Source organism: Oculina patagonica, chromosome 5 (assembly GCF_052425735.1).
Source record: "Oculina patagonica isolate OP01 chromosome 5, crgOcupat, whole genome shotgun sequence".
NCBI classification, from domain to species: domain Eukaryota; kingdom Metazoa; phylum Cnidaria; class Anthozoa; order Scleractinia; family Oculinidae; genus Oculina; species Oculina patagonica.
The window spans coordinates 9,795,017-9,808,358 of NC_135762.1; the positions used below are offsets into that span (position 1 = coordinate 9,795,017).

Below are 13,342 nucleotides of genomic sequence, written 5' to 3' on the forward strand. Positions count from 1 at the left end.
TTTCTTAGAAAGTCACAAAATAACGGAAATTGATGCAAAATCAAGCTATAATGCTTATGGAATGTAAAAATAAACAAATTTTGCACTTCTGTTTTAAAAAACTGGAAAAAATCAAGAAAAATGTTAAAAATGACGATTTTTGGCAAGACCTGCTTGTATTTATGACGTTGCCATGGCAACGTCATATACCATGGACACATGGTTGACATATCAAACTTTTCGCAAAGGATGAATGAACAGCTACCGAAAGTTTCAGCATTGTAGGGTAAATGCTTTTTTTCAAAATTTGGAAAAAACCTTACGAGGGGGTGGCATCCACCCCCCCCCCCCCCCTTGTACGTCCGAGGGTTAAGATAATAACTACTTAAGCAGGAGTTGGGTTGGAAGGATTTAATTTAAGAAGGGCAGTCTTAAAGTAAGATTTTTTGTCTTAATTTCAGTTTCATAACATCTTAAATACGAAGTGCCTAGATAAGATTCATTTTCGTCTTATTTTAAGATTCAAACATATCTTTCTTACAAGATGTTACTTGTCTTAATTTAAGGTTAAGGTCCAACTGCCCGGTGATTTCAAAAATAACGGTCACTCCGACTCGCTAGAATACGCGAGCGAACCAAAGTGGAACAAACCTGGATTGCTTAACACACTGTTTTCGATACACCATACATAAATACAAGCACAACAAATATAGTAGCAAACACTTTATTAAGCGTATAATTCAAGCAAAAACATGCACAGAGAAAAAGACAAAAAGGAAGATGTAGACCTTAGCTGTTTTCGTTTGACGGCCGAACGTAGTTGGAGCTTACATGTGCCAAGTGCTGTTGTGTATTCAAATCTGCTTCAGTTCACCCTCACACAGTCGTTTAACCAATTCTAACTCCAGAAATTTTCCTTCGTTTCTATCAGCTCTGAAAATTCCTCCAAGTGTGAAAATATATCTTCGTCAACGACAAAACATAACCGTGAGCCATACTCAGCCATACTAATAGACCTTATACAAAAATGGTTGTCATTCGTTTCTGTTGTTTGGTCAAGTTTCTTAAAACGCTGATGGTGGCTATCAAATATATATGAAAAATTATGCTATTCTGAGAAGTTTCAGTGTTTTGGGTTAAATTGCTGCAAAGTTATGACTCATTCAAATTTAAGAGATTTGTATGGAAAAAAGTCACCCTGGCCTGCCTAGCCTCGTTTTTATGTTTTTGGCAATATAAATGCCCCTGTAACTTCCCATTAGATGGAAGTATAGCCTTTAAACTTCATACACTGATTTACCTTGACTTTATCTTCAAGTTAGAGTAATTTAATTTTGTTGACTAATGATTCTTCTGGGAGCCGAAAATTAACAGCCGCCATATTTGCATTGGGTCTATGTGCGCTATAAAATGAAAGGAACATGAGTAGCGCTGTTTATATAGCTGCGCCATTTTGGATCGAAATAAACCAATCAAAACATTGCTCAATTACAACTGACGCCATTTTGGATCGAAAGTAACCAATTAGAAAATTGTACTGTTTCCCGAGAGGTCCTCCTTACGTAAAAAAGCAATGGCGGTCAGTAAAACGTTCTCCTTTATGCGACGGAAAATCCCGCTTAATTATTTTGATAAGAAACACCAACTTTCCTTTAATTAGATAATTTCGAAAAATGCTGAATGCTTATAGTCTTCAAAGCTGAGGGAACTCTCGGAGCTGGAAGGTTGAAACGGAAAGTCGCAAATGTTCACGAATGTTCATACCGTTTCTTTTGGAAGTTTTTGGCTTTGTCGGTATGATATCACTTGAATTCTGGTTCTTGGCCGTGATAAATTTACGGCACCAAAATTTTTACATTTCGACCTTACATGCCATAAAATCCTTTGCACACATGACTGCATTGCAATTGTACAGACGGTTATATCCTCCACATTAAATTGACTTCAAAAATATTGCAGATGCCCACTTTCTTAATTTAAGACGTAACGGGACTTAGTTAAGATGACACCATCTTACCGATCTTGAAATCATCTTAAAATTTATTTAAGTCGAACGACCTTCTTAATTTAAGATGTTCTTTCTCTTGAAATGAGAAAGTTAAGAGTCTGCAATCTTAAAGTAAGAAGTAGCAATCTTAGATGAGAGGACACAATCTTATTTTATATTAAGATGGATTTGAATACATAAGACTTTACTTGTCTTAAGTTAAGATGTATTATCTTAAACTAAGATCACTTCAGTCTTCTTTGTAGATGATGGTTATCTTATGTAAGATGCTAATCATCTTAGTTTAAGATTTTAGTTTTTACGGAGAAGTCGTATTAAATCTCTGAAGGTGTCCGCGGCCGCTTACGGGAATGTCCGCTTTTTAATACGAGAATGTAAAGATACAGAGTTTGTATGGGAGTTAAAACGGGGTTTCAGACAAGGCGGCCGTAAGTAGAGCTGTCCGCTTACGAGAGTGTCCGTTAAGAGAGCTTCGACTGTATTACCATTTTCAATGATTTTCCGGACTGTTCAGGTGTCCCACTTTTCGGGTTTCAAGTAGCCTGGGTAGGTTTCAGTATTTGCTTTGGAATTCGGGATTTTGGGGTTGGGCGGAGATACGGGATATCACTTACTGCCACTTGCTCCGAGAGAGAAAAATAACCCTCGCGATTTGCTCAGGGGGAGAATCAGAAAACGTTTTTTTTTCTTTTTCAAGGGAAAACAAAAGCTCTTCGACTCGCGCTTCGGGAATATTTGTTAATTAAAAGTCAAGAAAATTGATCAAAACTGTTGCGTTCAAGCACGCCTTGCAACTTTTTGCGCACGCTCTGCAAGCTTCGACGCAGCTAAACAAAAGGGGAAACGTACCGACTGTGAATGGATTGTTACTCTTTGTCTGAGACATAGCGGCTTTGCTATTAGTTTGACTTCACGGAGGGTGAAAGATCTAAATGATATTCATTTACAACTCATATACTGACAGGCGTTTAACAACCACTTATTACTAACCAACTCAACACAAATTCTGAACAAACAAAACCAAACTGCTACATGTGTATAGCGATAGTGACGCTGTTTTCCTCATTAATTGTAATTTAATAGTGGTGCAGGCTGTACCGTTATGACCATTCAAGAAAGAAATCGATTTCCTTTCTGTCTATAAGAAAACCGTATAACAGTTTTCACCAATCAAAATGTACCAAGTGTTTTGGCGCCGTTGACATGGTAACATGCGCCGGCGGGAAATCTACTATTCGTTATGTAAACTATCCCGATACGACATGTGTGGTATTTTTCATTGGCCAAACAGAACCCATTTGAAAGATGTCAAAAAACATATACGAAATAAACATCATAAACGGTAACGGTACAGTGCGTATCACTCTTAACAAACAGTTCAGTACTCTTTGTATAGAAGGACAACCTGCATTGAGCAGTCACCTATAATACTTCTTTGGCCACTTTGATTTAAATAAAATTTTTAAGTCAAAACCATTTTCCTACGTGTTAAGATAATATTAAAACTAAGAGATTTCGCGGTGATTCGATTTAGGCACAATCCTGGAAAAATAATGTTACCTGCGAAGAGCTTTATCAGGTAACAGACCACTTTTGCTGTATCAAATAACACAATGTGAAAAAAGAACGCAATGAAATAATCGTAACTTAGTTGCGTGATTCAAAGCAGACGACCTCGCACTGGCTGACAAATCACGCAATCTAATCAATAAAATTGAAAAGTAGATTTCTTTTGTTTACAAACCACCGAATATCAAATACGATTCCCATTCCAATGTCAACTAAGACTGAACTACTTGGTATAACTAACCACGAAAAAAAAACAAAGATCAAAGGTTCAACTGATCTTTTTAAGTCTCTTATTGTGTTACCGCTAAATAAGAGAAAGAGACGCAAGACGAGTACTAACATGAAAGTGCTGTACTAAGCTTTTTCCCGTCCGTCTGTCTAACAGCGCCCTTACAAGAATACACACTCTTCCACAAGATTCTATTTACGTGAAATATCTCTTAACGCGAAATTTGAAGTCCTTGCCGTAATCATTGCCTGAATATTTAAGGTAAAATTTGGCCATGAAAATACAACATCATTACGCAGAGAATAGACGAGATCGAAGGCCTTTCCCTTGTAAATGCTTACAGTACCTTAAAAAAACGAATTTTATGACCAGCAGAAAACGTAATTCAAAGCTGACGTCGTTTTTACTGCTTGATTTTAAAGTTTGCAGCGAAACAGTGTCAAGTAAATTGTAAGTTGAATTGTGTTTAATCAAAGAAGATAACATACAAACGTTTCCTTTCTTTGCGACACCAAATAATTGCCATTTACTTTTGCAAACATGACTGTTAATTTTGTCGCTTGGAAAAGAAAACTTAATCTCCAGTCTTCAATAACTCGCCTGATTCGTCTGTCTGATTTACGCAGAAGTAAACGTGTCAAAAACTTTTCAAACTATTAGAAAAATAACAAAAGGCACCTTAGGAGTTAGAAGTGAGGTTTTAGAATAACCAAGCTTTGCTTTTATCGCTAATTTTTTTTATATTCTCATATGATCATCGTAATGTTGGAAGATGCATGCCTTACTTCTGAATTCCTCCTGACAAATCCAGCAGGTGAGGCTATCAATTTCTCCCTCATGTCGCTTTTCATGAATTTTGCAGTTTGAAGAATGGCTAAAGCATCTATCACAATACTTGCATGTATACGGCTTTACCCCTGTATGTGTTCGTTCATGTGTCTTGCAGGTCGATGAATAGTTAAAGCACTTATTACAATGCTTGCACCTGTACGGCTTTACTCCTGTATGTGTTCGTTCATGTTTCGTGCAATTTGATGATTGGCTAAAGCTCTTATTACAATGCTTGCATGAATACGGCTTCACTCCTGTATGTGTTCTTTCATGTATCTTGCAATCTGATGATTGGCTAAAGCTCTTATTACAATGCTTGCATGAATACGGCTTCACTCCTGTGTGTGTTCTTTCATGTCTCTTGCAAACTGATGATCGGCTAAAGCTCTTATTACAATGCTTGCATGAATACGGATTCACTCCAGTATGTTTTCTTTCATGTACCTTGCAATCTGATGATCGGCTAAAGCTCTTATTACAATGCTTGCATGAATACGGCTTCTCTCCTGTATGTGTTCGTTCATGTACCTTGCAATTTGTTGATTGGCTAAAGCACTTATTACAATGCTTGCACCTGTACGACTTTACTCCTATATGTGTTTGTTCATGACTTCTGCAAAGTGATGAACTGCTAAAGCCCTTATTACAATGCTTGCATGTATACGGCTTCATTCCACTGTATTTTTTCATGGCACTTGTAAAGTGCAATCTCTTCTGTCACTTCATGTTGAGTAACATTTTCTTCTTCGGTTAGAGGGCTCGTTTCAGTTGACACCTTTACGTAGTATATTGTTGCTCGTCAGTAATCTTCGCTGTCAAGATGGACGCTTTTGTGTGTTCCTAAGGAAAAGACTGCAGAAAATTGGTTTCAGGCTTTCAATTTCACGTCAAAAGACAGAGCTGTTACGTTAGAAGTTTCAGATACGGCCCACTGAAAACCCTCTGAAACCTGTATCAATCAATCAAACAAAATTGGAATCTAATATAAAATCTAGTTAAAACCTAATTAAAAATCCAAATGTAAGTTAAAAATTGAAAAGCTAAGCTACACTGTTAATCCAAAAATTATTACTTGGCAACAGAAATGTAAATCACACAAGACACAAGTTGCCACCTGTCGTGCCGTTGCCATGGTAACAGTTAAACTTAATTAAAACTGACATATCCCAGTTTTTGCTTAACCAAAGATCATCCACTTTCAACAAGCTATGAGGGGAGTTAAGGTGATATGGGCACCATGTGTTTTCCAAGCTGGAGCCTCTCTTGCACTTTGAAGGGTTGTTAATGGAGATATTTGGTTTATTTCAGAAAGAGCTTGGAGCCAAGAGTGTTGCCATGTTTACATCATAATATAAGCCATCTAATGTCTTGTGTGATGTACATTTCTGGTGCCAATCGTGAAGAACATCGCTCTAATTCTTCTAGAGACACTGTTGATTAAGTATTTTATCTTTTTGTGGAGCGGGTAATGACGTCATCACTATCGTGATTTGCGTAATACAAAAACGTTAATATCTCTAAAACGAATAAAGATATTTCAAAAAGGAAAACACCATTCTTCTTTACTGTGAAAAGCCTTTAAAGTGAGCAGCAATTGTTTTTTACTTCATATGTACTTTAAGTCTAAAATAATCTTTACTTATCATGTCTCCCGATTACATGCATCATTATTTGGCCAAATAGATTAATTATTGACCTAAAAGAAGTTGTCTTACATTTTAGTAGTTTTCACTTGTTTACAGGATTAAAAAATTGTGAAATGAAATGGTTCAGAGCATTTGAAGAACCAGCTCTGGCTGCTTAATCAAATGAATGGCCAATTCCTTCTATGAGACGCACCTACAGGGAATCATGGTAGTTGTATTCAGCATTGCCAAGTGTCGCGTATGTTTTGCTGAATACAACTACCATGATTCCGTGCAGGTGCGTCTCATAAAAGGAATTGGCCATTTGTACCAGAATAAGGGTTCTTGAGTTAAATACCGGCATGGGTTAGAGAAAACTTTTTCACATTGTGGAAGATGTCACTCCACATTTTTAAGCCCTGCACATTCATTCCAGAAATATTTGAAGGCGTGAGCGCAAGAGACGCACTTTGTGTTTTGGCCAAATTGAAAATTGTCACAAACAACTCCAAATTTCGCACGCAAGTTCGTTTACGTGTGCTCAACACTGCCCTGTATTTAATTTTGCTGGTCTTTCCTTCGTTTTCGAAAAATAACACATGCAAAAAGACAAGGTTTTTGCTTGCGCGGCGTCTTTTGACTTTTCTTTTACAAACGATAAACAAAGGAAACCTTTTGTTTCTCAAGACGATGAAGTCTGCTAAATTTTTAGGGTTACAGTCCTAGACCTAACGCAAAAGGTAACCCCAAGGCCGTAGGGTCGGGGTTAGAGTTTCAGATTAGGGCTACAGACTTAGCCCTAACGCAAAAGCCTAGCCCTAACGCAAAAAAAAAAGTTTAACACTAACTAACCCCAAGGGATTAGGGAGTTAAGCCGTTTCAAGTTAAGTTTAGGATCAGAGTCAGCCTCAACCTTTTACAGATCGCGCCTTTAATGCAGTAAGCTTTCACGCCAGTTTGCTTGCAGCTAGCTTTTCTGCAGTCTGCTTGCGGTTAGCTAGTTTTTGTTGTTTCGGGCAAGTCTATTTTACTCTGTTTAGTGTTACCGTTAGCTGTAATTTGCCGAGGTGAAAGTTAAATAAAGATTGATTGTCGATTGAATACGTTTGCTCGTGTTGTCATATTATACTAGTTTTGCTTTCAGTTGAGTGCCGCCGGCTTGCTCTCACTTCTATCTCCACTCCTTACATCATCACACATGTACAAAATCCCGCGAAAACAAGATAAACTTATGAGGTTTTCGTTTGCACGAATCGATAGATTGATTGATGAATATTTAATGAGACACAGAAAATATTTTGCGAAGGGAAGGTGCCTTGGGGAACATAAAAAGAATTTTTTAAAGTCTAAAACCAGGTCACTTCTCGGCAACTTTGTCGCGGCAGAACCCAAGCGGACCCTGTAAAACTCGCGTTGACGAAGTTCCCGGCAAGAAACCTCTTGTTTTAGACTCTCTGTGCGGCCAGGCTCAAAACTACCTTGTTTGCAACGTTTTTCCCGAAGCGCTAAACAGCGCTGTTGTACAAAACAAAGGCAGAAACATCACTCAGTTCTTCGAGCGATGCTGTAAACTTACGGGTATTCAGACTTAATGATGTCCTTCAACCACCTGGCAGCCGCACTTACGCTAAAACTAACCAAAGGCTTCAAATGATTTTCAGGAACAAACGGCCATTTTTTGTTCTCTCTTTCCTCTCACGTGACACCTATCAGGTGACATCGCGTCACAATGTGTTATCCAGTCCTTTTCGTAAAGCAAATCCTCAAAATGGTGGCTAGGAACTAAAAAGCATGGCTCTGACACGTTTTTCAACCTCCCCGGACAGTTAAATAACGCTAGAAGGAAAGATTTACACGCGATGTGTCGAAAAACGCATGCTGCTGGCTGACTGTGGAGAACGTAAGCTTTGCAAAACGCCTTTGTTCTTTGCATACGTAATTTCTAAAAAACGAAGCTAGGTTCAGCGAATGTGAATACAGATCAATGTTAAGCACACGTAAACGAACTTGCGTGCGAAATTTGGAGTTGTTTGTGACACTTTTTTAATTTGGCCAAAACAGAAAGTGCGTTTCTTGCGCTTTTAAGCCTTCATTTTTTCTTTCAATTAGAAGTATGTGACTTTAAAACTATTATTGAATGAATTGATAGTTTATAGTGTTTACATACTGCATTAGTTTCAAATGATAATTCAGTCCACTTTTGATTTGCTGAAATGAGAAGTTTCAATTTAAAATGTGAAATTATAATTGGAACTCGAGTAAAATCGAGAAATGCAGCTCTACACTGATTGGATGATGCTAAACAATGCCCGGTTACAAATGCCTCCTGTGAGAGGGGAGCCAGGGGCCCATTCGCAGTGGGAGTTCATCAACTCACTATTGTAGTCTGGGGTGAGGTTGATGGTGCGTGACAGAAACCTGACATGACACCAGAAAACAAATGCATTTCTTGTGGAAACACACTACATTTTAGATAATAACAGTAAATAAATGGATAAACTGTTATACAAGCTAAGGTAAACAAAAGTTGTATGTTTTATCTTTTTATTTGAATGCTGTTCAAGAACAAGTTATTCACAGTGTGGTTTTGTAATCTTAACCCGTTAATCAAAGTTGATGTCTAAGCAAATGAAGCGGTGTCATGTGGTGTCATGTCGGGTTTCTGTCACGTGCCATAAACCCCATACCAGACTAGTCGTTTGATGAATCGCTGCTGTAAATGTGTCCCTGGCTCCCCTCCCACACGGGGTATTTGTAACAGGGCATAATTCAACATCATCTAATCAGCATGGAGCAAAGAGCGTGACAGTTGCTCCTTGGAACATGAAATTGTGGCTTCGGATGTTTGCCACTAAAAAGAGCTGCATTTTCGATTTTACTCTGTGGTTAGCACTTGGATTTTAAATGGATCTGCAATTGAATGCCACGAGAAGAGGCGTCAACCTTTCAGTTTATCTGGTGTTTGATTTGGAAGCCGGGCGATTCCAAATTTTGGCTTGGTGCTGGAGCGGTCAAAAATGAGCTTTCCACCCTCGTTGTCCTCTTATGTAACGTGTAGTAAAAGTCAATGCAAAACCCTCGAAATCGCTTAAATTTGTCATTTTGAGCCACAGAAACGACAAAATAGAACAGCTGAGGTAGGTTTTCGTTTACTTTGAACTTAAAAATAGACATTACTCAAAATTTAGTTTATGATAATAAGGCCCTTTCAATATTCCAATACATTTCTTTATATTTCGAACATACAAACACACTCTGCTTGTATGGGCTCCCTTAATTGGCTTCAAGCTATTTATTTGGCCCGTCATCCTGACCGGCGACTGACTTGCGGTTATTTCAAGCCTTGCATTGTTATTTAGTGAGATCTCAATCTGTCTCCCTGTCTTCCAACGCTGAGCTAGACTCTCTTACCTTTATAAAACAGCGACAACGTGTTCGACCATGTAACACTGTCCTGACTCACTGCCAACTGGCGACTGACCGGTGGTTATTTCAAGCTAAGCCCTGTTTTCGTACAAAGTGAGACGCGTATAGGTAATCCTGCATTCTACAGCTTAGCAAGATGTGAAAAAGGCATTGAAATAAACTCTCTTACCTTTATAAAACAGCGAAAATGTCTTCGACAATTAATCACATGTACGCTGCCATTACCATGTTTACACTAGAGCCCATTCTCCGCAGTCCGGTAACCACAGTAACGCTGGCCAGGAACCGTGGAACGTCAGAATGTTGGAGCGCGGGACGCCGGAACACCCAAAGAGTCAGAGGCACCTAACGGATCATTTCGATGGATATCTGTTCGGAAGGCCTGTTATTCCCTCAGATTTTCTTTAGTGAAATGTCAGCTCGAACGTTTGTGACATGGGAAATTAAAAAAATGGTTGGTTTTGGAGAGGTAAACTGAAATCCCGGGGGGGGGGGACTCCCATATGAAACGGACGGGGATGCTCGTCGGAAATTTTGAAAAGAACCCCTAAAAGAGACCAATCTGGGTGTGGCTCAAGCTTTTGTTGACCCCTAAAAGATACCAAAAAACTAAGAATGGAGTTTATATTTGTATATTTCTTGGTGTGTAACCCTAAACGAGACCATTATGGCTAAACATATTGGCGTTTTTGGCGTTTTTTCCCGGAACACCCTTAGCGAGACCAAACGTCCGAAATTTACACCCCTAAGTGAGACGACGAGCATCCCCGTCACTTTCATATGCGAGTCCCCCCCCCCGGGACTGAAATGTTGTTTTGTTTTTGGAAAAGAGCAAGCTGCGATTTTTGGAAAGGTAACAACAGCTCGCAAATTCGGGAAACTAGCTTTTTTCCATAAAAATTTCTGCCACTTAAATATTCAGCTAGAAAATACGGAAAGATTTTTATTTCATAGGTACTGAGATTTACTCATGAAAATCGTAGGGAGTAAAAATCGTACTGATTCAGAGCTTAGCCAATCAGGAGCACGAACGACAAAATTTCACTGTGAAAAAATATCGTTCGTCCAATTAGCAACGCGAACGACGAATTTTCACTGGTGATGAATGAACGTATTGAAGGAAACGTCATCCCACAGCCGTTGCCGACAAGAAAACCCGCGCTTTGAAAAATGGCCGAGGGAAGGTTTGCTTCTGTTTCTTCAGTTGAAGAATTCATTTTAGAACAGGAAAACAAAAACACCGCTCAAAAAACTGAACGAGATGTAAAATTGCTTGAAAGATTTTTGATAACGAAGAACGAAGACAGAAAAATAGAAGATATTCCGGCTGTTGAGCTGAATGAATACATCAGCCAATTCATCATTGCCGTCCGCACCAAAGATGGAAATAAATACGAGCCGACTTCTCTTCGAAGTTTAGTGGCTAGCTTCGAAAGACATCTGAAGAAAAAGAGCTATTCTGTAAGCATAATCAACGACTTGGTGTTTGAGAAAACCAGGAAAGTTCTACAGTCTAAACAAAAGCAGCTAAAAAAGCAACGAAAAGAAAATAAACCGAAAGCGTCGGTAGCTTTGACAAGCGAATATTGTGCGAGAAGGGTTTGCTCGGTATGTGTAGTCCCGAGGCACTTCTAAACACGCTCTGGCTAAACAACACTCTTCACTTCGGACTCTGTGGGTGCCAAGAACATCGTGATATGTGCTAGGGAGTAAGCTACTGAAAACGGCAAGCGGAGTCGAGTACTTGGAGTTCAATGAAAGACAAACAAAAACTAGAACGGGATCAGACTGCAGCGATGTCAGAACCGTACCGCCGAAAATGTTTGCGACCGACGGAAAATAAATTGACTGAAATAAATTGTGATTTATCTTCTTGACTTAACTTTGTTATTGGCATGGCTTCCTTTATTAACAGACATTTGACTTAACTTAAAAATTTTGAATGCTGCAGATCTTTGATTTACTCAGTTGTTGAGCACTTGAATGGTTTTACAGTGTCATTTATTTGTGCAAATAAATTTGTCTACTCAGTAGCACGGAAAAGAAAATCTCAGTACCTATGAAATAAACATATTACAGCATGGAAAATGCTTTGTACGATTTTTATTCACTCGTTGATACGTATCAGAAAACTCACTCGTTCGCTACGCTCACTCGTTCGTTTTCTGACACTACTCAACTCGTGAATAAAAATCGTACGCGCGCACTTTCCATGAAGTAATCTCTATATCTGTGTTAGTTAACACAAACATACAACGGCATTCCAAGACTTTTGACTGAATTTTCTCGTTGGGTGCTCCTGTGGAGTGAACAATTAGTTCTTTCAAGGATTTTCCGGACTGTTCAGGTGTCTCATTTTTCGGGTTTCAAAACTTGTTTCGGAATTCTGGGGTTAAGCGGAGATACGATATCCCTAGCTTTTTGATACGGGCCAATCTCGGGTCGATTTTGAAACTCATCGCGTAGAGTACTCTGTAGCCTGCGTTGCAGACGAACGAAACCCGGTATAGTCCGTCTGCGAATCAGTGCACAAAAGCTTGTTCTGGCCACCCGCGTGTTACCAGGGTTTTCTATAATAACAGTGACTTCTGTTACTATGCAAGGACCACTCTGACAAACAGGAGCAGATTGAAGCCGGATCTTGGTGTAGATTAGGATCAGCAGTAGACTTAATAAACAAACTTTAAATGCAGGGCTGATCAAACAGCTAGGGACTGATGTTATAAATTTATTTTGGCCCAATACTAGCTTCGGAATTTTGGGGATGGGCGAAACTACGAGATATCACTAGCCTGTTGGAATAGGCTAGGCTTTAGTCTCACGCGCAGTCGTTTTTAGGAATCATTAGGAACGATGGCCGGGAGGAGTGAAACACAATCCTCCATAAAGACGACTGTGTGGGAGGCTAGCCAGTCTCCGGTCGATTTTGACGAGGGGAGGATGCTGTACACAAGTGATTAAATATATTTTTTTGGCAGAATCCAGCTTTAGATAATTTATTTCGTTTTTAACTCGGAAAAGAGTTTTAGTGGGCAAAGTGAATTCACTCCTTCCCTCCTTCACTTCTTCCCTCGATTCCTGTAAACATAGGCACGCGATACGTGCAAGTGTTTTACGGCCTCTAGAGAATTAGACCTGTACTCTGATAACCTACATTTCTAGTTAAATTGAATAATATTAACATGCTTAATTACCAGCCGAAATATGAAATAAGTTATTTATTCGGCTATAAGCCGAGACTCTAAACGTTTGGTTTTTAGAACCAGTTAGACTCCGACAAAAAGTGAACCCAAAACACTCGGCTATAAGCCGAGACCCAATTTTTCCTTCAAACTATAAAACAATCCACGCGCAGAGAATCAACATACAGTCGAAGCTCTCTTAACGGACACTCTCGTAAGCGGACAGCTCTACTTACGACCGCCTTGTTTGAAACCCCGTTTTAACTCCCATACAAACTCTGTATTTTTACATTCTCGTAAGCGGACATTCCTGTAAGCGGCCGCGGACACTTTCAAAGATTACAACTTAGACTTCTTCTTTGTTTTTAAGCTCCCGTAAGCGGACACCCCTAAGAAAAATCCTATTAACAACCTCTGTATCTTGTTTTTATTATCAACTTCACATTGCCGTTCGTCAAAATGGTTTTACGAACCATATTTCAGTGTTTGTTTT

At 39.1% G+C, this 13,342-nt stretch overlaps 2 protein-coding genes and 1 pseudogene across 8 annotated transcripts in view; 1 reads left to right on the forward strand and 2 right to left on the reverse strand.

Moving 5' to 3' along the window:
- The window catches only part of LOC144655397 (uncharacterized), a 111,894-nt gene that overhangs the window by 84,004 nt on the left and 14,548 nt on the right, over window positions 1–13,342 (reverse strand). For 2 of the 7 annotated variants that reach the window (XM_078515651.1, XM_078515650.1), the window contains exons 1-2: window positions 9,837–9,899; window positions 9,653–9,745 (exon numbers count right to left, since the gene is read on the reverse strand). The exons of 1 other annotated variant lie outside the window; for it this stretch is intronic. The gene's annotated coding sequence lies outside the window, so the exon portion shown is untranslated. Of the gene's footprint in view, window positions 1–3,703; window positions 5,469–9,652; window positions 9,746–9,836; window positions 9,900–13,342 lie in introns of those variants that run through there. 4 more of the 7 variants (XR_013571086.1, XR_013571085.1, XM_078515653.1 and 1 more) reach the window with 4 other exon arrangements.
- LOC144655393 (uncharacterized) overlaps window positions 1–13,342 on the reverse strand; it is a 200,824-nt gene that overhangs the window by 57,498 nt on the left and 129,984 nt on the right. The window lies entirely within an intron of this gene.
- On the forward strand, window positions 10,614–11,635 carry LOC144654213 (uncharacterized protein KIAA1958-like; annotated as a pseudogene).